The sequence below is a fragment of the Ochotona princeps genome, chromosome 10 (assembly GCF_030435755.1).
Source record: "Ochotona princeps isolate mOchPri1 chromosome 10, mOchPri1.hap1, whole genome shotgun sequence".
Taxonomy (NCBI): Eukaryota; Metazoa; Chordata; class Mammalia; order Lagomorpha; family Ochotonidae; genus Ochotona; species Ochotona princeps.
This window is the reverse complement of record NC_080841.1, coordinates 66,487,954-66,514,882: the sequence shown is the minus strand read 5'-3', so window position 1 is coordinate 66,514,882 and position 26,929 is coordinate 66,487,954. Positions and strand designations below refer to the sequence as shown.

At 44.1% G+C, this 26,929-nt stretch overlaps 1 protein-coding gene and 1 non-coding gene across 3 annotated transcripts in view; both read right to left on the bottom strand.

The window, feature by feature from the left end:
• DIP2C (disco interacting protein 2 homolog C) overlaps positions 1-26,929 on the bottom strand; it is a 408,787-nt gene that overhangs the window by 228,517 nt on the left and 153,341 nt on the right. The window lies entirely within an intron of this gene.
• On the bottom strand, positions 5,316-5,422 carry LOC118759135 (U6 spliceosomal RNA). The gene has a single exon (XR_004995989.2). It is a non-coding gene; the product is annotated as a U6 spliceosomal RNA (small nuclear RNA).

Here is a 26,929-nt window from a genome sequence, read left to right as displayed (position 1 = left end):
GGCCATTTTCTGCTGCCTTTCCAAACAGATTAACAATCAGCAGGGATTGCTGCTTAAACTCCAATATGAGATGACAGCATTGTAAATGTGCTATATCACAACACTGGTCTGTAAGAGATTTTAAATACAGAAAAGTAAAAAGAAAGGAAAAATTTTGTTAGCTGTGGGCAGGAGTCACAGGACAAGCACATAGTAACAAGAAGGTGAGCTTGCTAAACATAGACAGGAGAGGAAACATGGGCCAAAAGACAAGAGGAGGAAAAGGATTGTAAGGAGATACTGAACATACACAATCTCTTGGTATTTATCAGCCCTGCATCACGCCACCACCACTGATGCTCACTGGGGTCCTAACTGTTCTCTGCAAGGCAGTACAAAGAACAAAGTACTGCAGAGGTCAGTACAACCTGGCCCTCTCCACAGCCCACTGAGATCCACATAGCAGCCCATTTCCCAAACCCAAGCAGAGAGAGTTCTCACACTGTTCTAAATGTATTGGCTTGGGGTTTCTTTCTCATTTCTCCCACATACATGGTAAAGTGTGTGACACATAGGATCCCGCCTGGGAACTATCTGGTTCAGGCATGGAGACAGCTTTCCCAGAGGTACACTTGGAGGCAAAGAGTGGATACTGTGTCAAGCTAGTTTACCCCAGGGCATTGCCCTTCGCCCATCTGTGGGAGTCTGCCCCACACCCTCATAAAGACACAGAAGGCCATCTCAACTCCAGCAGCACTTTGCAGCCACACCTCTCCTGCCCACTGCCAACCATTCTCCTTCCTGAACCACCATTCCTCCATTCCACTGGCTCTTCTCTCCCTGTTGATTTCTCTCCTCTGTCACCCTTACACATACCCAGTGCTTGGCAAAGTTCCACCTGGACCATCCCTGCTCTTTTGGCCACTGAGGCTGACTGTGTCCAATTCACTTGTCTTGCCCACACCTTACAGATAAGCTTCAGAGTCACAGTGGGCCTTAGGTTTCAAATCCCACCACTGCAACGTCCCATCCATGTGACATTAAGGCAAACGACTTAACCTCCCAGACTGCTAGCAGATGACTGGCAACCCCAGCTTTCAGAGCGCAAGGCTTTCATGTGAGGCAGGGTAGACCACTGCAGCCCCTGACAGAGCCTCCTTCTCTCCTCACTGAGCTGCACAGAATGGGAAGGTGCCTCATGGCTTTGGTGCCCCTACTTCAAATCCTGGGAAAACAACAAACTCCAAAAATGGATGGCATGGAAATAAAGAAGCAGCTCATCAGCCTGGTCCTCAGCATTTTGATAATCACACATCTGCCAGTCCCACACCAAACTCAGGAAATGAAAAATGATTTTAATATTGTAATTAAAAGGCAGTAACAATCTACAAAGCTTAGTGCCTTCTGAAAAGCAATTTGACTGGGGCAGGGACTGTTCTGCCTCTGTTTAAACAGCCTGGTAGATAATCAAATACCATTTTAAAAAAATAGCATTTTCCTTCTGCCTCACAGAACCACCTTCAGCACCAGAAAACCAGAGACTTTTGCTATGCAAGATTCATCAACAGAGACACCACAGCAAGCGAAGGTCAAACTACATGAGCTATTTTTATCATACCCAGTAAGTGCCAAGTGACAGCAGTGACACCAATATGAACATACATGGCTTCAGCAGCAACAGTGACTCTCTGCACAGGCTTGACTGAACACATTTGGAGATTTGGAGGCCACGCTAGTCTGCTCAAGAATTATGTTCCTGTATGCCCTGCTTGTGGCTGGCGCTGGTATCAATAAAATGGCTCCTATGTTAAGTTCTTTTGGAGGTTATGTTCTCCACTGCCCATTCTCTGCCAACCTACCTCTCTTCATCAACTTCACGGGCATGTCTAAGTGAGCAAGTGTGCAGGTGCTCTTACTTATTGCAGGGGACAGAATGTACAGACACCACCCTGAGCTGCTAACTCTTGGGAAGCTTTAAGTGATTAAATGGGCCAAACTCCTGTTGCTATGGAGATGCAATTAATGTACCATGACTGCCTCTCTTGTGCACTGCTAAAGATCATCTGGGTAAAAGAATTTGCTTTTGCATAGTATTTGGTTCATGTTTTATGTTTTAGCTTTCCCTGTGTATGGTTGTTAAGTGAAATATAAATCATTAATGTGAGTATCACATACAGAATTGCTCACTGTAGCTTATAGCTCAAAGATACAGTATGAAATCCTAGGAAGATGGATGGAGTTTAAAGATTTGAGGCACATTAGTTAGATGGTAACACTCTTTCATACAAGGGACTGTGGAGAAATCCATGGAAAATGTGTTATTATGCATGATTTTAATTGTATCTTAAGACAGTCAACATCTTTTAGTTCTGTTTTTCCATAATCTTTTATAGTCCCTTATTTTCTAAATACCAACAACCAAAAAGAAGCTCTTTAACACCTTAAATTAACACACACTTACAGACCCCAGGTCTCCCTAAACTTCTTCACAGGTGCAACACAGTGTTTTCGTATATTCTGAAAATTGAACATTCATTAGCACAACCTAATTCCAAAAGCATTTTCACTATTCCAAAAAAAATTATTTACCCAGTAAAACTACCTGGGTTCCTTCCTCTCTGAATTCCTAATAACCACTAATCTACTATCTCCACAGACTTGGTCTATTCTGGGTCTTTCATGTGGACAGGATGTGACTGAGTCTACCATCTTTGATTTCACATGTTTACGAAGTCCAATCCTGTTACAGCAGGCATTCCCTCATTATTATGGCCAGCAGGGGTTCTACTGCACAGATAACACTTCTTTTTCTTATCATTCATCTGCTGACAAACATTCAGCTTCCATTTTTCAGCTATTAAGAATGTTAGTGTTTTAAAGATCCTTGCATATTTTAATACACTTTCAGTTTTTGCAGGTATAGTTTTGAGAGGAGAGCTGTTGGGTCATATGGTAGCCCTCTTTTTAACTTTTTGAGGAACTGTCAAACTTTTCTAAAACAATTGTACCATATCACATTTCCATCTCCATGCCCCCGACAACATTCATTCTCCAATATTTTGACTTAGTTGTTTTACTAAATGTGTTTGACCATAGTTTCATGTGCTTTCTAAGACATCTGTATACATTCTTTGAAGAACATCTATTCAAATTCTTTGCACATTTTATCAGATACATAATATGCAAATAATTTCTCTCATTCTGTGTTACTTTTTATATGTTGGTGGTATGCTTTACAATCAAATATTCTTTTTGAAAATTATCAATACATATTTTCTTCGGTTGATCGTATTTTTAGATGTTATATCTAAGAAACCATCATGCAATTCACTATAACAGAGCTTCACGTGTTTCCTTTTTAGGGTAGTGATAGGCTGAATTTTACCCTCTCCAAATTCTTAAACCGTCAAAATGTCACCATCTTTGATGACAAGGCAAGAGGTACTTATGGCTAAACAAAGACAAATGGGTAGCTCCTGATTTCGCTGGCATCCTTGTAACAGGAAGAGATTGATGGGGATGTTCTCACAGAGACCAGGTAAAACACAGAAGTTAAACAGAAACCTTCAAAGCAAGGAAAGACATGGAAGAAGCTCCACTAAACTTGATCATGTACTTCAAGGCTCTGTAACTGAGAAAATATGTTCCTATTGTTTAAGTCATTCAGTGTGTGCTATCGTTTTGGCAACCCTGGTAAACTTATAGAAAGGATTTCATGGCTTTAGCTCTTACAATTGACCACTTTGAGTGACTTTCTGTGTGTAGTACAAGGCAGACTGAAATTCATTCTTTCCCACTTCTCTCAGAACCATTTATTGAGAAGATTGTCCTTTTCCTATTGGATGCTCTTGGCACTCTGGTCCTCCTCCTCCAATAACAAGAGAGGGGGAAAAGGGAGAGAGGGAGTGAAAAAGAGGGAAAGGCCCGGCGCCGTGGCCTAGTGGCTAAAGTCCTCGCCTTGAATGCCCCGGGATCTCATATGGCGCCGGTTCTAATCCCAGCAGCTCCACTTCCCATCCAGCTCCCTGTTTGTGGCCTAGGAAAGCAGCCGAGGACAGCCCAATGCTTTGGGACCCTGCAACCGCGTGGGAGACCCGGAAGAGGTTCCAGGTTCCCGGCTTCAGATCGGCATAGCACCAGCCATTGTGGTCACTTGGGGAGTGAATCATCGGATTGAAGATCTTCCTCTCTGTCTCTCCTCCTCTCTGCATATCTGACTTTGTAATAAAAATTAATAAATCTTTTTTAAAAAAAAGGAAAAGAAAAAGAGGGAGAAGATGGGGAGGATAAGGGGTGTGGGGAGGGACAGAGGAGAGAGAAGAGGAAAAAGGGGGGGAGGAGACAACCACAACTAATAGTTTTATTTCTACTCCATTAGCTTTTTGTTGATGCTACACCAGTACCACATAGTCTTGGTAACTTTGTAGTAAGTTTTGAAATCAGGAAGCCTAACTTTTGATTTTGTTCTTTTTCAAGACAAGTCAGGATCTTGATTCATTTTTACCCTTTACTGAAGTATTAGCATCTGAGAATAAACTATTAACCTAGCCCAAAAAACAGCTCAAGCTGGGCTCCTTGGATGTGACCACTAGACCTTTCCAGTGCTGTGCCTGATAGAATGCCCTTGTTGAGGCTGGCTCCAGGGTTCAACCTCTGGCATTCCATATGGGATGTCGCAGCTACTCCAATTCCAATACAACTTCCTACTTATGGTGTGCGAAAGCAAGAGGATGTCCCAAAGCCTTGGGACCTTGTACCTATGTGGAAGACAAAAGAGGAAGCTCCTGGCTTTAGATCAGCTCAGTTCTGGCCGCTGTGGCCATTTGGGGAGTGAAACAATAGAAGCAAGATCTTTCTCTCTGCTTCTCCTTTTCTCTGCAAATCTGTCTTTCTAATAAAAATAAGTAAATCTTTTTAAAAAATGCCCTTGTGTCAGGTTTGTATATTCTCCATCTCTGGGGACCAAGGTCAGCAGTGTAGGTAGTTTGGCTGACCCAGCGGTCAGATGAGCACCTCTGCTTGACAACACTCCACGCTTGCTGCTAGAAAGATGTGCCATAATATGACCTCTTTCCAGACACAATTGGATGTCCCACCTGAAACCCTTGCATCTGCACTCTTGCTTCTTCCCTGGAGCCCATTTTAATCTGTACCTGCTCACTAAAATCTATTGTAAGCAGCTTTGCTAGATCGAGTTCTTCCAGTGAATTATTGAGACTGAGGACAATCTGTAAGATTCCTGCTCCCCCTTCCATTTTCATAGATTTTTTTTTGATTTTCACAAATTCCTCTTTTTTATTGAATTATATTATTAAGCAATTATAGATAGAATAGATAAAAATACGGAACGCTTCACGAATTTGCGTGTCATCCTTGCGCAGGGGCCATGCTAATCTTCTCTGTATCGTTCCAATTTTAGTATATGTGCTGCCGAAGCGAGCACCATATATTTATTTTTTAAAAGATCTATTTATTTGAAAGACAAAGGGACAGATAAAGAGGGAGAGTTGTGGGGAGGAACGTAATGAGAGAAAAATCCCTTCTGCTGGTTCACTCCTCAAATTGCTGCAACAATTGGGACTGGGCCAAGCTGAACTCGGGAACCTGGAATTCCATCTGAGTCTGCCATGTGTGTGTCAGGGGCCCAAGCACTTGAGTCATCATTCCCTGTTTTTCCAGGTACATCAGCAGGAAGCTGCATAGGCAGTGAAGTAATGAGGACTCAAACAGGTACTAATATGGGATGGTAGCACTGCAGGAGGCTTAACACTGCACCATAATACCAGCTCCATAACTTGCACCTACTTGAACACAGCAGTCTTTAGAGACTGATTATTTTTTTCATAAAAAATTTTATTTTTATTAGAAAGTTAGATATACAGAGAGGAGAAAAGACAGAGAGGAAGATCTTCCATCCGATGGTTCACTCCCCATGTGACTGTGATGGACGGAGCTGCGCTGATCCAAAGCCAGGAGCCCGGAGCTTCTTCTGCGTATCCCACGCAGGTGCAGAGACCCAACTCTTTGTGCTGTCCTTGACTGCTTTCCCACGCCACAAGCAGGGTGCTGGATGGGCAGCAGGGCCACCGGGATTAGAACCAGTGCCCCTATGGGATCTTGAGTGTACAAGGCAAGGCCTTTAGCCACTAGGCTACCGCACTGGCCTGACTGACAATCTTTTATTCCCAAAGTTACTTTGAACAAATTCTAAAGTTCTGTCCAGGTTAGTTGTCAGCATCCTGTAAGCCATTGCTGTACCATATAATCTACATGAAATTCAGCCTTAATGGTTTAGCCATTACCTAATGTTTTCCAAAGCATATTCAACAGAAACCATTTTTCATAAATGATCTTTATGAGACTAACATTATTCCTCATGATTTGTATAACTGTTATATTATTCTGAGTTCTAAAAAGAAAAACAGTAATCTCTCCAACCACTTTCCCAGCAATGCATTAGAAGAGACACTCAATAGTGGCCACTTTGAAGCAGGCACTGTGGCACAGCAGGGTTACAGGATAGCAACAACGCATATGCAATGGCCTGGAATCAAGTCCTACCCATTTAGAAGACAAAAGAGGAAGCTCCTGGCTTTAGATCAGCTCAGTTCTGGCCATTGTGGCCATTTGGATGGGAAGTGTAGCTGCCGGGATCCCGACACGTTCAAGGCGAGGACTTTAGCCGCTAGGCCACGCTGCCGGGCCCTATTAGCAGGGATTTTAATCACCACACAGCTCTCCAATTATATTTCTACCATCACACTTAGTTTCAGTGACACCATCAGAACCCCTTACTGTTGCTCTTGATATGGGTCACCCTTATCTTTCATTTCCAAGTGTAGATATTCTTGCTTCAAACATACCTCAAACCCACTTCACTATCACGTAATAATCTTTATGAACTTGCTTTCACACTGTGGATTACAAAGTTGTCCCACACCAGTTGCTTCAGTGGACTGACTGAGACCCATGAGAGCAAGGTGGTGATGTGGTCCCTTTTTCTCCCTGCTCCTATCCCAGTGTGCTTTAATCATTCTTGGAAGCGCTTCTGCATTCTCACCCACACCTGAGGATGTGTGCTCTCCACCAGGAAAGCCCCGAGAGAATGGAACGGCACACCTTCCTTCCCCCACTGCTGTGTCTAAGCAAAGCACTAACACCGGGTCTGCAGAAAGCCTGGGGACCAACTGCTGGAGAGGAAGGAAGCCACATCCTGGGAAACAAAGCAGGCTGTGGGATCCATTCATGAGCACAAACAGGAAGACGGGGAGCCTCCTCCACACTGACAAGAAGGGCAGCTGAACATGAGCTTGCAGAAGACTCTCAGGGAGGGAAATCACAGTGGCTCTCCTCCAAAAATCCCCCATACTTAAGAGTTCCAACATGTGTGTGGACCAGGAGACTCATTGGAGCCTGATTTATGGATGACGTTTTAATTAAAATGTTATACCTCACTTTAAAGAAAAGTGGCAATTTAGAGCCATTGCGTACATTTAAAGCACAATACAAATATAGCTCACTTCCGAGATCAAAGAACAGTACATTGCCAGAAAAAAAAAAAAAAACAGAACAGCTCAACTCATCTCCAGAAAGATAAAAGGAAAAAAAAGAAAAGAAACAAGTAAAGGCAAAACCATTTAAGATTAAAAATGGCAGCCAGCATTGACAGAGTAAATGCCTCTGTTGGCAATGCCAGCATCCTATGAGTGTCGGTTCACGTGCCAGTTGCTTCACTTTTGATCCAGCTCCCTGCTAATGCACATGAAGAAAGCAACAGCAGATGACCCAAATGCTTGGGGCCCTGTGTTTATGTGACAGTCCTGGATGAAGCTCCTGGCTTCGGTCTGGCCTAGTCCTGGTCACTGGGGTCCATGGCATAGAAGATCCAATCAACTGCTTTGTCTCGGTTTCCCCTAGCCTTGTAACGCTTACTTTCAAATAAGGAAATAAACCTTTAAAGTAACATATTTGAAATAAAAACGCTTTTCTGTCTCACCTAGCCCATAAACACCATGGTATGACTAAAAGGGAGGAAGATAAAGGAGATCCTACTCAGTTCACACAGACTTAAACAAAAACTATTCACTTTAAGTTCCAAATTGATGAGCAATAACTCATGACTAACAAGCTGTACATTCACCTTGTGACATATCCTTGCCCTGTAGAGTGCCACATTCATTGTCACATATAAGGCTTTTCACCTGCTAAGGACCAAGTTTACCATTCCCTTATGGTGCACAGCATGTGGAGACACAGAGAACATCTGGGACCACTCTGCTTTTCACTCTAGAGTCGGACCTTGCCCTGAAAATACATGTAAGTCACACCAGCCACTATTTCATGCAACTAATAGGCAGATCTAAGTACTGCTGCCTCACCTAAGCACCATGACCCTTCCTGTAGCAACAGTGTCAACAGGAACAAGTTAAATATCATCTAACCCATATCATTGAACGTAATATGTACTTTAGAATAATACACACAGAAAGCTTATTTCACTGTCTGTCCCATACTATGCTGCAACCACAAGCAACATGCAGCTGTTCGAATTTAATTAAGTAAAATTAAGTCAGTTCCTTGTTTTCACTAGTCAAGAGCTTAACAACCACAGTGCTGGCTAACACCCATCTACCAAAGAGGTCAGCACAGACACAACTTTCCACCACTGTAGCAGTTTCTATGGACAGCGCAGCTCTAGATGATCCCCGTACCTCCAGGATAAAGCCACTGCTGTTGCATTGTTTACTGCAGATGCTAACATTTCTCCTTTTAAAAATATCGGTGCTATTGCAGCAATCAGTGTTACTTTCTTTCAAAAGTCTTTCCTTTCTGTAAAAATAGCCATGCAGATTCTGTATGCTGACCCACCGTAGAGGAACATAAAAACCTAAAATGTTAAATCAACTCCTTAATCCCCTCTTCCTATGATGTTTGATAAACCCCTCAAATTTCAGAATGATTTCTAGACTTGCAAAAGTGAATAAGTAAACATCCTTAGGACATGTGGCAGCCATGAGGAAGGTAGAAGACGAAAACTTAAGGTCATTCTTATTCTCCCTCTGTCATTTCACTCACAGCCATTTCCTCTACCCCAGATGCTCCCCTCACCACCTCCTTCCAGGTCCTCACCCAACTCTTTTCAAGGTCAAACCCTCCCTTCCACATGTCAGGTAGCTGAGACACCCTGCTACAAGACAAGCTTGGATGAGCGACATGTGCCAGACAAAGGAATGGACTCACCACAAGATGTGGCACCTACTTTCTACACGTCCAGGATGAGGCACTGTAGAAAACATTACACAGCCAAACTAGAACCAAGGTTTTGTACTTCACATCCATGACCAGCTTTGCTGCCAGCCAAGAACCACCACCAAAGGAGCTTGGTTGTAAACCAAAGTTCCAAATTCCTTTTCAGACTTCTCCCAATGAAGGAGGTCTCAGCTTCTGATCCCCAACTACAGGAGACTGTTCGACTGGACTAGTGGCAAGGCATTGACACCCACATTCTAGATAAGGAAATTGGTTCAAATAGCAAACAGAAAACCGTGCAACCAATAACAAAGACCCACAAAACCAGAAGAACACGGCCAGGAATATCTGCTGAGCCCACATGCTTTCACCAAATCAACCAGAACACCTATATAGTACTCAATGTGACTCTGAAATCTTTCTACCCCATCCAAGATGTTGATGACTTACTAAAGTTGCATTTCAGAGAATCAAGATGGCGGAATAGGGTAAAGACATGTTAAAATAGACGGAGAAACATTTAATCAGGATGAGGCAGAGAGGACACATTCCAGGAAATAGAGGACAGAACAATAGCAGAGGGGTACCTGGACACTGACAGACACACGAAAGCAGCAGATACAACAATGTGGTGTTGCAGTGACTGATACTCCAGCAGCATTCAGCTAACAGTGATCTGAACTCCACCAGCAGCCAGAACTCCACCAGTAACCAGGTGGGAAGGGATTTTCACTTGGAGCTTGGGAGGTAAAGCCAGACAAAGAACTGTCCATCCTGCCGGTCCATTTGATTTGACCAGGAGCAGAGACAAAGCAGCAGACCACAGACGGTCAATGCGAGAACAGGGAAGATTTCACAGAGCCCAGTCAGACCCCTAGAGCCGAATTGGGTGCCATTTTGCATAAGGGGGAAAGGGCAAGGGAAAGAACTGAGCATGCACTGAGCTGGGAGTGAACTCATTTCTGACTCAGTGAACTGCATCAACGTGGCATTCTACGGGTTCCACCCACAGCAGGTCTGGGTAGCCCTCAGACCTGATGGCCAGCAGATCAAGAACTGTAGTGGTGGTACGTCAGGCACCATTTTGTACACTGTGGCAATAGCTTTGGGACTGCAGGGGACAACAGTGAACTGTGCATGTGCTGATCTCACGAGAACTGAGTTTCGTGGATTGCACTGGTCCCACAGGAAAATAATACTGACTGTGGCATGTTATGGGTCCAAATAGGTCCGTGTGGCACCCAGACCTAACAGCCAACAGGTTCCGAAAAGATCAGCATCACCAACAACCTAATTATATAGGACACCTGGTCTCTCTCTAATCCTGGGACCTGTTCCAACCGGAAGTGGGAGAAAGGTTATGGAGAACAGTGCAGCCTCTGCACGGTATCACAGGAGGTGGAGAGTGGTGAGACAAGAGCTGGGGCTCCGGAGACCATGCTGGAAATCTAACAGAAGAAGCCAGACCTGGAACTCACTGCAGGGAGTGGCACAAGTGGCGGCAAGCAAAAAGTTGTGTACCAACTACAATAAGTAAAATCGCATTGTAGACCTGTGGGTGACACAGCTTAGAAACCTGCCCCAAGGAGAAAATTCTGATAAACCAGAAGTACAATGATCAAGAGCAAAAGAAGAGACAATGGCACAATGAATAATACTGAAAACTCCCATGCAAAGGAGCAAAATCCGATGCCCACCCCAGAGGTAACTGAGAAAGACATCGAGAAAATGGGGCACACAGAATCCATAAGACTCATTTTAAAGATTCTGATCAAAAATGAGAAGCTCATGCAAGAGTTCAAAGAATTTAAGGAAGCAATAAAGCAAATCAAGGCTGATATTTCAGAAATTAAGAACTCAGTAGAGCAAATTAAAAGTACAATGGAGAGTCTCCAAAATAGAATGAAGCAAGCAGAAGAAAGAATCTCAGAATTGGAAGATAGTTCCTGTCATCAGGGGGAAGCAAACAAAAAGCTGGAAGCAGAGCTGCATCAGGCCAAAATAAGTATAAGAATTGAAAGGCACTATTAAGAGGCCAAATATAAGAGTAATGGGAGTCCCAGAAGGTGCAAAAAGAGAAGCTGAGTTTGCAAATGTATTTAATGAAATAATAAAGGAAAATTTCCCTAATCTACAGAAAGAATTGGGAAACAAGTTCCAGGAGGGGTACAGAACTCCCAACAGGCTTGATCAAAAGAGATCTTCACCAAGACACATGATCCTCAAGTGCTCTTCAATCGAACATAAGGAAAAGATCCTTAAATGTGCACATGAAAAAAATCAACTGACATATAAAGGAATGCCAATTAAGCTCACAGGAGACCTCTCACAGGAAACTCTACAGGCAAGAAGAGAATGGAGTGACATATTCCAGATTCTAACAGAAAAAAATTGTCGGCCTAGGATAACATTTCCAGCAAAGCTTTCTTTTGTCTTTGAAAATGAAATAAAATTCTTTCACAGTACAGAAAAGTTAAGAATTTGCCTCTTCCAAACCTGCCCTACAAATGATACTTCAAGATGTTCTCTTGGCAGAAAAGAGGAATAGCACCTACCAAAACCAAGGGCAAACGGGAAGAACATCCCAGTAAAATGACAAGAGAAGACTAAACCAATGAACAACCCATTCCTAAAATGACAGGACCAAACTACCACCTATTCACATTATCCCTGAATGTAAATGGCTTAAGCTGAATCAAACTTCAGATTCATAAACTGGATTAAAAAACAAAACACATCTATTTGTTGTCTAGAAGAGACACATTTCACTAACATAAATCAGTGGAAACCATATTGCACGGATTTTGTTGTTTTCTGTTAGTTTCACCTCTTCAAAATAGTTTCCTGATTATTCAATGACTCATAGATCATACAGTAGCATCATTTTCTTCAAGAAGGTTCTTGATTTTCATCTCTTCAGCTACACAATAGGCATTTAGTAGCATGTTATTTAACTTCATGGTGTTGTTAATTTCTTCTTTCTCCCGGATGTTGATTTTGTTTTGTGGCTCTTCATTTAAGTGGATGTATAGTAGCTGTGTAATGGAGACTGTCATATCTAGTAACATGTCATTTAACTTCATGGCATTGTAAATTTCTATTTTTCTTTTTATTGTTGATTTTGTATTATGACTTTTCATTTAAGGGGATGTACAGTAGCTGTGAAATGGAGACTAACATCCAGATGTGAGGATGCAGTGAGGTATGCATTTTTATTTCCAGACAAAGATGGACTTACAATGAAACTGTTTACTATATCTTGACAATAGGATTCTGGACTCTCTGCCATTGTCCATGCCTGCAATGATGGACATATGACTGTGTATGAAGAACTGTATTTTAGTAATGATATGGAGGATCTAGGTGGGGGGAGGGGTTAAGGGAAATGCCAGGAGCCTATGGAACTATATCATAAAATGATAATAAAAAATGTTAAAAAATAAATAAATAAATTTGTGTTTCAACTGAGTCATGGCCACATTCCCCAGGATAAAAAGAAAAGGGAAATATTTTTTTTTAATGCAGCACAACACTCAGCAACAAATATTTCCAGACTTAAGATCCTGACTGCTACAGAAGGCTCGGGTTCATGTAACCAACTTTAGCATAAGCAGGAGGAGAATAAAGCCCAAAGCTCTCTCTCACTGTGCCTCTCAATAACAGCTCAACTCTGGATTCTTCAAGCTCAGGCTGGAAGTTCAATAGGTCATGGCTCTTGTATCTTTCTGGTTAGTGTTACTGACCATTCACTACACACTGAAGTTCTTTTAGTGTGTGCTGCCGGGGAGTGAAATCCACCCCCACCACCTACCCCGCCAAAAAAAGTCCCCAGAGATGCTGCTGCAACGATTATGATCCAAGAATGCCACACTCGGGAATTAGTGGGAAAGCCTTCTCTGATCTTTTCAGATAACCTTTGCCTCTTGGCCTGCAATTTGGGGAAATTGGGCATTAAGTCTTTGATGATCCTGGCTCAGTGGTACAATACAGTGACAGTTGCTAAGGGACTACATAACCCATTGTAACTGATGGAACCTATCAACGGCCGCTCTATAAAGCACAAGCTTTTTAGCTAGTTTTCTGAGATCTACTACCCATACTTTCTATTTGATATTTAAAAGGAAACTATCATCAACTTCCAGTAGGAAAAAAACATTCTACAATCTGTCATATTGAGATGGAAATTTAGCTGAGGATTTTAATAGGATCTATGCAAAGGAGCAGATGGGTCTATTTTAGGAACAGTGCTTGCAGGCTTTTTAGAAACATAGTAAGTTCCTTGCCAAGTAAAAGGTTGTTTATCCTTTTGCTTTGGACATAGAAGGGAAGAAAGCTCCTTATTATACTGATCTATTAAGGATTAAGGTATTCATCTATACTAGATGCATGCAGTATGCAAAAGTAAAGTGTTCCATTTGGGCTACTTTATTCCTTAAATCTAACTTAGGAAAAAGTGACAAAACATCCCCCATCAATCCAGCTGTATGAAGTGAGAAAAAAAAAATCTTAGAAACTACGCACTAGGGAGGCTCCAGTCGTGTAGCCTTTGTTCCACAGAGGAATAACTAGGACCGTAGCTAGTCTCAGATTCCCCTAAGAAGCAAGCCCTTATTTGCTGCTTTCCTGAAGTTCACCTGCAACACAGCTGGGATCCAAGTTTGTAGTGGGCTCACTGCTAGAGAAGCCTTTCTACTCCTCCCTTCTTTGATTTCTGCTCCTCGTTGTCCATCACGGCACATTCAGAATCTGGTCAGGGGTTTCCTGGTAGAACGCCCAGTCCCACACTCACCCCGTCCAGGCCCCTCTCAGACATTAGGTACTGGGACAGGAGCTGCAACCCTCTCTAACCCCATTCTTGCACCTGGTACGCTCAAGGAAGTTGAGCAGTGCTGGCTGAACACAGCACTCCTGTGGGACATCTGAAGCCTTGAGCAGGAACCATCTACAGTGCTTTGTGTGTTTTTGACAAAACTCAGTTATTAATTTTTCATAGTGCAAATGTTGCTAAGTTCTGTTGTGCATTTAGCCAATCTAAAGCCACACAATCATTCACATAGCTTATGTAATTCTTCATCCACTCTATACAAAAGTCCAGGTTATTCACAGGAATGTAGTAGCCTGAGCTCAGAAACTTACAGTTGAACAAAATGCACTTCAAATTCACATAAAACTTCAGGCAGTCTCTTCTATTTTTTGTTGGCCCACTCATTCAAACAAGCATCTTATGAATATTCACACTGAATAACCATGGAATTAACAAGAAAGTCTTAGCACACACCTTCAATAAACATGTCATAGACCTTATACATTCCTATGATATGATGTTATAAATGCTGGAGAATTTCCAAGAGCTAATATAAGGAATCCTAGAATGAACCAACAGTGGCAGGTAAGAAATATTTCCAAGAGAAAATAACATTTTCTATAGCCATACTTCACTGCTTCAATGTTGTTAGATTATTTTCTACTTGCTGTTGATGTGCTATTGAGAGACTTTGTTATAAAATTATTGGAATAATTCATGCAATCTTCCATTATGAACAATTCAGGAAAGCAGGATTGTGTAGTCCCCAGAGTTCTTGAAAAATAGGAAATGGCAAAGGTCCTTTGGCCCCATTGGGTTCTCCTGTTTCCATCAGACTTGGGTTTCAGAGACAGTTTCAGAACCCAGACCATCCGGTGCCTGGCAGGCTCTCCCTACCTCACAACAGAAATACAAGCCTTTGGCAGAAGTTATCACACCAATTGCCTCGCAGCGGTTATTTAGTCTTTCACTAAATAAACTAGCTACTGGGACTGGACATTTGATTCAGCTCCACATCCCACATAAGAGTTCTTGGAATTGAGAAGTAAGGAGAAGAGGGTAGGGGAGAGAAGGGAGTATTAACGGGAGAGGGGAGGGGAGGAGACCCCTTCTTTGACCTCTGCCCCTCATCATTCATCATGGCACATTCAAACCCTAGTCAGGGAGGTCTCCACAGATTGCCTTAGAACACCCAGTCTCACACTGGGGAAGGGAGGGATTGAAAGGCGAGGGAAGAACAAAAAGGGGAAGAGAGGAGAGCTTTATATGCACCCCGCACTGCTCTAAATGCTTTAGGTACATCAACTCTTTCAAATGCCAAGAGTGGAGAGGGCCTTAGTAGCCTGGGGAAAGTACAGCTGGAAAGACCTATGAGTAGACACCTTCTAACCACTAGTAATTAAACAACAAATAACCAGCTTAATTTAAGGCAGCCTTCAGTTAACAACTATTCAATTTCAAGGGAGGGCTGTAAGTGGAATCTGACAACTGCGCAGCCTTAAGAGGATGGTCATGGCCAACACGATACGGCTTTGTATATGCTTCAAATCAGTGTCCTGCACAGATGTTATCTATTCTCGACCCCATCTGCTGATGAGAGCACCACTGCAGATGTGATCAGAAATCTCAACAAAGTCTGGGGGGATTTTATCTCTTTCCCTTCTCTCTGTGTAGAAGGACATTCACTTTATCACAGAAGGAAATTAAATTTGTCTGGATTGATTCCGTTTCTACAAGACTACAGTGTTCACAATGCACCACTGGAAATCTGCATTTAAAAATAGACTGTTGGAAACTTCCTAGGGCTTTCCCAAGGCTTAAAGATAATTTGATCTTCCCATAAATCATTTACAATAAACTTTTCCATGTTTTGGTTATGATAACTAGGTTTACTCATTCTTTTTTTTTACTTATTCTTTTCCTATTATCATTTTATGATACAAATGATAGTTTCAAAAGCCCTGAGATTTCCTCTGTTCCTCCCTAAATCCTCCCACACACATACACAATGAGTTTTCCCATATTATTACAACAGCATAGTTCTTCATAAACACTCATAAATCCATCATTGCAGGCATGGACAATGGCAGAGTCCAGCATCCCAATGTCAACACACACCCAACAGTTTAGCTGGGAGTCCATCCTCAGTCCAGAAGTAGAGATGCACACTGCACTATATCCTCACATCCACACATGTCAGTCTCCACCACACAGTCACTATAAATCCCCAAGTGAAAAGTCACAAAACACGAAACAAGAAAAACAGAAATTTACAATGACAAGTTAAACAATATGCCACTGGATATGATAGTCTCCATTACACAGTTGCTATACATCCTCTTAAATGAAAAGCCACAAAACAAAAACAGGATGAAAAACAAATTTACAATGCCATGAAGTTAAATAACATGCTACTGAATGACTAAAGTGTTGCTAAAGAAATGAACAAGAAAATCAAAAACCTCCTTGAAGAAAATGATGTTACAGTATGATCTATGAGTCTTTGAAGAATTTAATAAGAAACAAAGTGTCTTAAGGAAATTAAACTAAAAACAAAAACATTGAAATCCATGAGATAGAGTTTCCATTGATTTTTGTTGGTGAGATGTGTATCTTACAGGCAACAGATATATGGTGTTTGTGTTTTTAATCCAGTCTACTAATCTATGATGTTTTCCATATTTTAATGATGATGACTAGGTTTGCTCATTCTTTAAAATTCCTTACCCTCTGACCTCTCAGCCACAAAAGCCCTCCAGATACTGGCAGAACTTCCAGGTGTGCTAAGTAAATGTTCACTTGATTTATCTGAACATGCTGAGCTGTCAGAAAATATTCTCAAAAAGTTCTGCTTCGTATCTATGTTCGATTTCTGCTCGAGGATAAAGTCCCTTACTGTGCCCCTGGGCAGTGTATCCCGAACAGCCCACGGGTAGGCTCTTATTATAGTACCTGAATTTGATACCTGGCTCCAATTCCTGATTCTAGCTTTTTCAATAATGCAGATGCTGGGAGACAGCAATTATGGCTCAACTGGATGGGTCTCTGCCACTCACATTGAAGACCTAGGTTGAACTAGTGCATCGCTGCTTTGGCCAGATCCAGACTCAGCACTGCAGCCATCTAGAGTTGGAGCTGGCAGATGAGAGGTTGTCACTCTTGCTCTATCTCTGTATCTTTCTCTATGCTAGTGTTCTGTACCCTTGCTGGTCACAGTCCAGCTGGGACAGAGATTATATCTACATTGGCAAAGAAGCTCAAAATGAGACAGATTTGCTGCAGTAAGAATACAGCCCTAACAAGCAGCTTATTCTGTGTTTAGCAATGATTGACAGGACCCCAGATGTGGAACTGTTAGGTTTAATCATCACAGAATATGGTTAGTCACATAACTTCATTCATTCCTCACTAGCCTCTAAATGAGGACCACAAGAGCCACAGCATAGAGGGCTAGGGTTGTCCAAGTAGCATACTTGGCCCCCACTCATCCACCCTCTCTGATCAGCATCCTTCAATGACATTTTGAGAGAAAAAAATGATTTCAAGCACAGAGGTATGTATAGGCTGATCTGTAGCTAACGATGGCTCACAGGAATTTGGCTCACAGACAGACTGAAATGGCATGGTGTCAGGAGCCACCACCGGGCACAGAGCTGGCTAAAGAAGTCAGTGTGCCCCTGAAAGGGGGAGGGCCGTGGCAGGGCGAGCAGGATAGGACAAGCAAGATCCTTCTGTGCTGGCTCACAGCACCATCAGGAGATCAGTGCTGGCCCCAGGAGCTGAAACAAAGGTGAGAGAACTCCCATCAGGCGGACTAGTTAGTCTTTGGTCTCTTCCACCTCCTGGGTCCAGACCATCCCAATTCAGATGAAAGCAGACCCAGAGCCTTGGAGCAGCAGGGTTAGAATGCCTCTGCAGCCCCCATGGAGCCCCTAGCAACATGGTGGAACACACTGGTCAAGGGCAGATTCTGGGAGAATCCCTGAAAGCTTCCCTCCCAATAGACAAGAATAATGGGAGGTACTGGTTGCCATTGTAAATGGGCACTGTGTATTGTCATTATCATTTTACTTCTTAGCTAAGCTGACTCTAGGATTTACATAGTGTCTTGCCTGGCAAGATTCCAAGTAAATCACCCCACATTAATGTGATAAACAACTTTTAAGAAAATTGCTTCGTAATCCAATTGCAAACAGTTTTGCCATTGTTCCAGGTAACTATTCTTCTTTTTCTTAATTAAAGATTTATTTACTTATTTTAAAGGCAACAGGGGGTGGAGAGAAAGGGATAGCTTCCATCTATTTGCTCATTCCCCAAGAGGACCCCAATGCCCAGGGATGGACCAGACAGAGCTTCATCCAGCTTTCCCATGTGGGTGGCTGGAACCCAAATACTTGGGGCCATCTTCCACTTCTCCCAGTTCATCAGCAGGGAGCAGCATTGGAAGTGAAGCAGCATGATATGAACTCACTTGGGATGTCTACATCGCAGGCTGTGGTTTTACCTATCACACCACAATGCCAGTACCGCTTGGCTGGCTTTTTTTTTTCCTTAAGATTTAAGGCAGACTTACAGAGGAAAGGAGAGACAGAGACAAAGATCTTTCATCCCCTGGTTCATCGCCTAAGTAGACGCAATGCCCAGAGCTGAGCTGATCTGAAGCCAGAAGCCAGGACCTTTCTCTAGGTCTCCCAGGTGAGTACAGGGTCCCAAAGCTTCAGGCCATCCTCTACTGCCTTCCCAGGCTACAGGCAGAGAACTGGAAGGGAAGCAGAACAGCTGGAACACAAACCAGAGTCCATGTGGGATCCCAGTACATGAAGCGAGGATTTAGCCAGTGAGCCACCACGCCAGGCCCCCAGTTGGCTTTTTATTCCAATGCTGACGCTTACTCCCTACACTAGTTCTGCCCTCCCAGCATACACTGCCACCTCGAAGCATGACACACAGGAGGCTCCATGCGGGACGTGACAGGAAATGGGGGGGAAGACGTTTCATAACCAAAGCACCTTCCAGCACACACGATTTACAGATCCTCGAAGAGCCCCTAGAGATGCATCTCTCTACAAAGCCTGTCAGAAGAAATCAGCGCTCGCTGAGCAAACTGCAAGCAGCTTCTCAAAGTCCTAGAGGAACACAGCAGCTCATTTCATGAACCAGGATCTTTGAGGATGGGATGCAATTCAGGTGCTTAGATCAGGCTTCCTCAAGCAATCAGTCAGGGCAGCAAAACAGGTGTGAAATGATGCGACCAGAAGGAACACCTCTGTTTTCAGGCAGCATTACACAAGAGCCATGGGAGTTTCATGGAGAGGCTCCAGGCCAAGTTTAATTATATGCCGGACAGGATTGCTGTGTATTATCACCATCCCAACTACTTCCTCACAGTCATTAGGACCACAGTGGGTAGCAAGGGTCAGGTTGTGCTGCAAATGTCACTGATAGTAGCCACTCACCTTTGCTTATTTGACCTGCTTCCCACTCCACCTTGTCCCTCCTGCATAATTCTGCCAGGTAGAGGTGGGCACCGACTCTCCCTTCACAGATCTCCTTCCCCAACTTCATAGGGCAATGGGGTCCCAGAGTAAAAAAACAAAAATATCACACTTCCCAAGCTTCCTGACCTGGAAGATGGAGCAGAAACATGATATGCCACTTCCCTGGATAGTTCTAGCCTTCCCTGCTGCCTGCTAACAGGATGCCCAGCTCAAAGCATCCTGGCGGCAAGATGCTAAGAATCGGCAGGGCAGAGGCAAGGCAATCAGGGATACAGAAACCTGGCTCCTGGCTAAGTCACCCTTCCTGGAGGGTTTGATCACCAACAGCCCAGCCTAAACTTAGCAGTTAAAAGGTGAGGAATGAGACAAATAAAGCAAACCAGAAAACAATGGTGCTTGGCCTTGGCTGCCTGTAAGAAGCTATACGTACGTAAACTTCAGCCTCAGAGTCTGTGATTCAGTTAACTTGCGGTGAACCTAAACATCATTTCTCTTCAAGTTCCTGAGAGTGGTCACGAGAACCCATCAACAGTGAAAGAGGGACCTAACATCAGGCTCAACCAACTCAGACTTAACACCCAGAGCTCCCATCACTCTCCAAGGTCGGCAGTGATTTCTAGTAACTTGCTAGTGAAACATACATGTGGATCCTCACTGTCTAGACTAGCAGACTCACCAGGCTATGGTCTGCCCAAAACCACATCTCAAGAGCCTCTCCTGAATGTCCTCACTCCACAGACACCAGCTCATCCTGGAACCGCAGAGTCAGAGCCTGCGTTTGCACAGAAGCACATACAGCACCTCAGGATTTTACAGCTGTGGTCCTCTGCATGGTTCACCTGACCAAGTGCTGTGTCTACTCAGGCGGAGATTGAGAAGGGCAAGGCTTGTCAACATGAAGGTCCAGACAGCAGTCAGTCAGCTCTAGGGTGGGATCATCGTCATTGCACATCCAGACAGAACTGACACGACACTCTTCTCTCCAGGAAGTGACACTTCGAGAGCTTTATTTAAATACTGCCTATCGGGCCCGGCGGCGTGGCTTAGCAGCTAAAGTCCTCGCCTTGAGCACCCCGGGATCCCATATGGGCGCCAGTTCTAATCCTGGCAGCTCCACTTCCCATCCAGCTCCCTGCTTGTGGCCTGGGAGAGCCGTTGAGGATGGCCCAATGCATTGAGACACTGCACCCATGTGGAGACCCGGAAGAGGTTCCTGGTTCCCGGCTTCAGATCGGCGCACCGGCCCATTGCGGCTCACTTGGGGAGTGAATCATCGGACGGAGGATCTTCCTCTCTGTGTCTCCTCCTCTCTGCATATCTGACTTTGTAATAAATAAATAAATCTTTAAAAAAAAAATACTGCCTATCAATAAGTAAGCTGGGTCCAACAAAAGATTCCTCCACCAAATATTATTACCTGTAGACCCAGTGCTTTTATTTGGCTGGAACCACAGCACTGTATTTCTTTTGTAATCAGTCTGTACAACCAACCAAAAGATGAGTGCGATTTTTGTTACTTTGCAGATGAAGAAACTGGAGCTCATGGCCAAAGGAGAAAACATGGTAAGAAACACAAGCCATATTCATGGAGTCTGAGCTTTAGAAAGTGAGTCCAGGTGTTTGCCTGCATGGTGACTTTTCTTCTTAGCACTGAAAAAAAGCTGCAACCTAATCCAGGTCACCATTGCCACACATGCAAACCCTTCACAATCATCCTTCCCCTATTCTAACACTGGTTCTTAAAACAGACACCTGCTGTTTCACAATACTCAAGAACCATTTTGCAGAGAGGATTCTCTCTGCAGCTAATCCAAGCATCCTCTCACACTTGCTGTCCAACTTCACTAGTAAGTCAGATATCATCCCAGGGCTTGGGAAAGCCAGAGATAAGGGATATCGCTGCTCCAATTCTCCTAGAAAAGCTCACTTCATGAAGACTGTGGATGTGCTTATTCTGTCAGATGTGTTGAACTCACATTCAGTTCACTGGCCAAGGGCAGTCATCTTGGATCTATGGGTGATGCTAAACCTTCACCTTCAACCACCTGTAGTGTGGCAGGTTTCTCTGAGCCTTTTCCCACAAACCCGCAGGCATGCTTGGTGGACCTATAGGCCCAGCTGACTTGCTATAGGATCAGCTGACCCAGCTTAGAGATAAGAACTTCAGTGCTGTCTCCAGAATTGACAGGGACCACCCACAAGGGCAGGTGACTAAGGGGATGGAATTTCCCTGACAGTTTTTCACACACCACTTGGCTCTGCGGCTTACTGAGCCTGCCTAAGTGCTGGAAAAGGCAACAGAGAACATGAGATACACAAACCCCTACCTTCATGCAGATGACCCAGTCTCTTGGAGGTGGCCAGCCTCAGGAAGGCAGTTCAGCAGGGAAAGAGGGCAGAGGGGATCTAGCTTGCTGAAGCACATCTCACCCAGGAGGAAAAGCTTTGAGCAAAGAGCCACAGGGTCTCAGGGAGAGAAGCAGCAACAGAAGTCAGAGGAAGGCCTTCAGGGCAGGTTAGAGTAGCCTTAACAGAAGTCAGAGGAAGGCCTTCAGGGCAGGTTAGAGTAGCCTTAACAGAAGTCAGAGGAAGGCCTTCAGGGCAGGTTAGAGTAGCCTTAACAGAAGTCAGAAGAAGGCCTTCAGGGCAGGTTAGAATAGCCTCAACAGAAGTCAGAGGAAGGCCTTCAGGGCAGGTTAGAGAGTAGATCAGTATGCTGATAGCAGCCGCAGCTTACATAGATCTGTCAGGTCTACAATTACCTGAATTTTTCAAATCCCTCATGAGACAGCAAGAGAGACCAAGAATTCTTGCTTTTAGCTAAGGAAGCCCTGGAGGTGTGAGTGACATCAGGATACCCTATAAGGAGAGGAAAATGGGACTGAGCCTCAACTGGGGCAGGCTGGACCAATACAGCTTCTAGGGGACAAGGGCAGATTCAGCCCACTGCTAGTTCTCAACCTGGGGAGAGGTGAATCTGAGCCTTACCCTGCCTGGGGGCTTACATCACCCAGGTATTGTTTCATGCCCCTCATGTCTTTCAAGGCTGTGAATGATCTCAGCCCCAACTGTACCAATTCAGTGAGGTCCCCAGTCCAGGGAATGCACTTCACACTATCAAGGGCTACTCTACCAAAGGGGACTATTTCAGCAAGTAAGTCCACAGAGGCGGGGGCAGAAGTCATTTTTCCTGAGAATGTGCATGCCAGGGTTTCTGCCTGAAGCATGTTTCAACTATGTCATCATCTTCCCCCAAATGCTGTCATGCATGCAGATGTAATAATGACAAAGATTCTTTAATAAGGACAACAAAATACAGCATTTAAAAAAAACACTGCATGCTCTAATTTCCCAATCTGTCTATTTCGTGGTACACATTGGTATAGTTTAGACAAAATTGGCAATCTCCCAACCCTTCTTCACCATAAGCTGGCAATTTTGAGGGAAAGATACCAATAAACTTGTAACTATATCACCCTAGTAAGAATTAGAATTAGCTTTCCCCCAAAGCAATAACTCAATTCCACATCCAAGTAATTCCTGCCTTCCCTCCTTTGCTCCAAGCCATTTACTTATTCATCTCCTCTGCATCTGTGGTTCCCAAACTGGCAGATCAGAATCTCCCTTCTTTTTCTTAAATAAACATTTCCAAGCTGTACCTCCCAAGATTCTCATTTAGTCACTCTTGGGGCCCAAATAATTGTTGATATAAGCAATGATACCCTTAGCCATTCTAATAACCTACACGGCAGTCAACAGCTCCATCCCACATCCCATCAACCACATGCTGCTCTGCCATGCTGCTCTACCTCTGGCTCACAATGCACTCTCCTCTTGCAGGGGTCTGCTACAGTTGCCTCGCCAATTAAAAAGCATGCTCCCTGAGGCAAAGAGTCGTGCAGGATCTTCACAAAGTTCATCATGAATGTGTACTGCTTTTAAAAAACTACATTGATTTCTGTATTTGTAGCACCAAAATATAAACTCACCTTTTAACAATATTTTAAGTTGACAGGCCGAGAGACAGACATACAGAGATACAGACATATCGCCACCTTTGGTTCCTTTTCCAAATATAACAGCTGGGAGTGAGCCAGACTGAAGCCAGGAGCCAGAAACCCAATCTTCTGCCCATGTGGGTGATAGGGACACAATCACTGAGGCTCACCACTGCATCCCGGGGCAGGGTGCACAAGAACAGGGAGGCAGAATCAACAGCAGAGCCAGGACTTCAACAAGGGATGCAGCCATCTCAAGCGGCATCTTACCAGGCCCATCCCTAAACTTATCCATTAATTCCAACTCTCCGTGAGCAGTGTCAAGTGGTCTCATTTATTAAGTGTTTAAAAGTATGACTTTCCTCTCCTGCCAATTTCTCAGAAACTATAGACAGGGACTCTCTAAAGAATGGAATTTCAACTCATATATTTTTTAAACACCAGCATCTAGAAGAGTGTCTGGCAGGAAATTAGGCTGCCGCAAATGTCTATCAGGAAACAAAAGCACTTTCTCCATTAGTGCTGCTGATATAAGGCTCGTTGATAGATTAAACAATGGTATCTTGATTCTAGAAAGTTGTAAACCAATGTTTGAAACAAAATTCTCCTTTTCGTGTATGAGGCACAAAGGCTCCAAGGAAGTTTTCTCATCCGCCCACACCAGACAGAAACTATAACTACCACAAGCTCTTGGCCACTGCTGGATAACCATGTACAGATTATTAATTTGATTGGCAGACTGCTGTACTTCACTGCTGTGTTTAAGACACGGTCCCCTACTATTTATGAAATTGTTTTGTTCCAACTAAAAGTTAAATGGGATGATTCCCTTCACCACTAAGCTAATTCCAAGAGAGCTTCACCATTCAGATTAGCAAAGTGACTCAGGGTGAAGCTAGCTAGGACTTTCTTAGCTAGCTGACCAAGCAAGTCTAGAAGACAAAGGCATGGGAGAAGCTTAGCTTTAGCATTCCCCCATGGCTATATGTCAAGGACACCACTAGATGAAGAGAGTGACTACATGTCAAAACCAAAACTCAGTGCAGGACCTGTCCATATTTGGCCTGCCCGTTTCTTCCTGTCCACCTTCCTCCCTGCTTTGGGCCATTAAAGAAGAGTGAAATTTCCCTCAAGGAAACCAAAAAGACTCTGCACCAGCACAGAACTCCAAAAAACTGAATGTCAAAGTTTTTTAATGTGTCCCTTCCTGTCTTTAGGAGCTGATGATGACAGAATTCCTTACTCAAGCATCACACCAAGTACGGTCAAACATTCAACCCCACATGGTGATACTTTCTCCTTCTAGCTACACCTACAAACCTCGTTGCCTTGTGACGCAGAGTTGCAATGATAGGGACACACACGCGTGCACATGCGCACACACATACACAGAGCCACATTCCAAGGAAATGTACTGTGAAAGCCATTAGCCAGGAGACACCTCCCCATAGGGCCAAGGATGCAGAAGCTGCCTGCAAGAGTGTGAACATCAACATCAAAGGACCACAAGGATGCACCCGGCCGCAGCCTGAGGCAGGATCTTACACAGGTGCACAGAGACAAGGCCATATCCGCTAACAAAATGTAAGAACATCAATACCTCTCTCACAGGATAACAAGCAGGCAAAATCAGTCCAAGAAAAAGCCCGTGGAGAAACAGAACAGTCAACAAACCAGGGGGACACCTCTCCCCACGCTGTCTCCTAGCCTCTATCCTCCTGATGTCTACTTGCTCTCTGGACTCATTTCCTAAGACTAGCTTGGGAAGACTGTCAGGTTCGGCATTCCAATCTGTCATCCTTCTCCCACAAAGCCCATTTGGAAGTGTTTTTCCCAATCTGGTGTTAAACACACTACTACTGTTCTAATCTGGTTTTTCATTAAGATTCGGGGGATGTCTTACACCTAAAACCTAGCTAGTGATTGAGTTATTGCTTGGAGTGTCTCTCATTGCTGAATGAGCTCGGAGGAGAACGGGAAAAATTACCAGCATGGAAACCCGAGAGTTCATCCAAGGAAGAAACGCGATTTGGCAACCCAGCAAACTCTCCCTCTGACTCGTCCCTATAAACCTATATGTACAATGGGCACTTGCCAAACAGGAAACATCACAGCTCATTACCACCAACCGGAGTGACACAACGCTTCAGAACTCACAATGCAGGTGCCACTCAGGGGCTTCACCATTGAGCCACTGCCAATGGTGCCAAGAAAATGCTCTCGCAGAGTGGGGGCTTCCCTGGCTCACAGCCACCACTAGCACCCACACTCCCTAGGCATCCATCATACCCTTTCCAACAGGATTTTGGGTTTTCACTGTTACAATCCCATGTTCTTTCCTAGTCTTAACTTCATTCAGTTACATCTGTTTCCAATTTCCAATCATTTTTAGTTATACAGCATGGGAACCAAAGAAATAAGCATCAAGGTGAGTTGTCACTGATCTGGATACGTCTTTGTCATCACAATCTCATTCACCCATGATACCTCGGCTTCCTCACATCCACATAGAACACAGATGCAAATGCCTGACATTAGAAGGGAAGGGGGGTCTCAAATGTCAGCTTGGCTTCCCTCCTGCCGCCCTTCTCTGCACAGACCTTCTGCTCACCTCTGCAGTGAGCCACTCTGGCTGTTCCATGCCGCCACCACAGGTGCTCTGACACTCAGCATCAGTGTGCAGCCAGATCGTCACACTCCCCACGGGCAAGCTCCTGACAATCAGCCAGCTATCACAGACCTCCACCAAGAAACATCAAAGGTGCCCCATCACATCCAGCCTGCCGCAGACCAAATCCAGCACATCACATGCAAAACACCTCGGTCCAAAGGTGTTGTTAAACTTCTCCACCAGGAAGGCACCATTCTGCACATCACTCCTGTCATTCCATCCCCAAGGACACTCATACTTCAGGTCTTTGGAGAAACCAGTACTGTTACCACATTGATAAGCCACAGCCTTTCACAGCACTGTCTGATCCCACTTCCACTTTTAGCCTCCCTCCTCATCTCTATGCGACAAACCACCATTTTCCTATTTAAAAATCTGATTTTAAAAAGGTAATGTCCAACTTCTTCATCCAGTACTGGGGCCAAGATGATCTCTACCACCATCACCCTCATGGTTACCAGAGTCTGTGCCCCAGAGAACATAGGTGTCTCCATTCGATTATAACAGACTAACTCTGGCCCACATTCTATAGCTCTAAAGAAAGTCAGCTGCCATGTGGCAAAGCTGCATTCAGCAGCTCTTCCAGGATGCTGCAGTGGCAAAGACCTGAGACCACTGCCCACAGCTGCCTGGCCTGGGTACACTGTTATGAAAGGAAACCTCCAGTCCCAGCCAGGCTTCAGACGGACACAGTCCTGGCTGGTCCCTTTCCTGAATCTCAGACATTCTG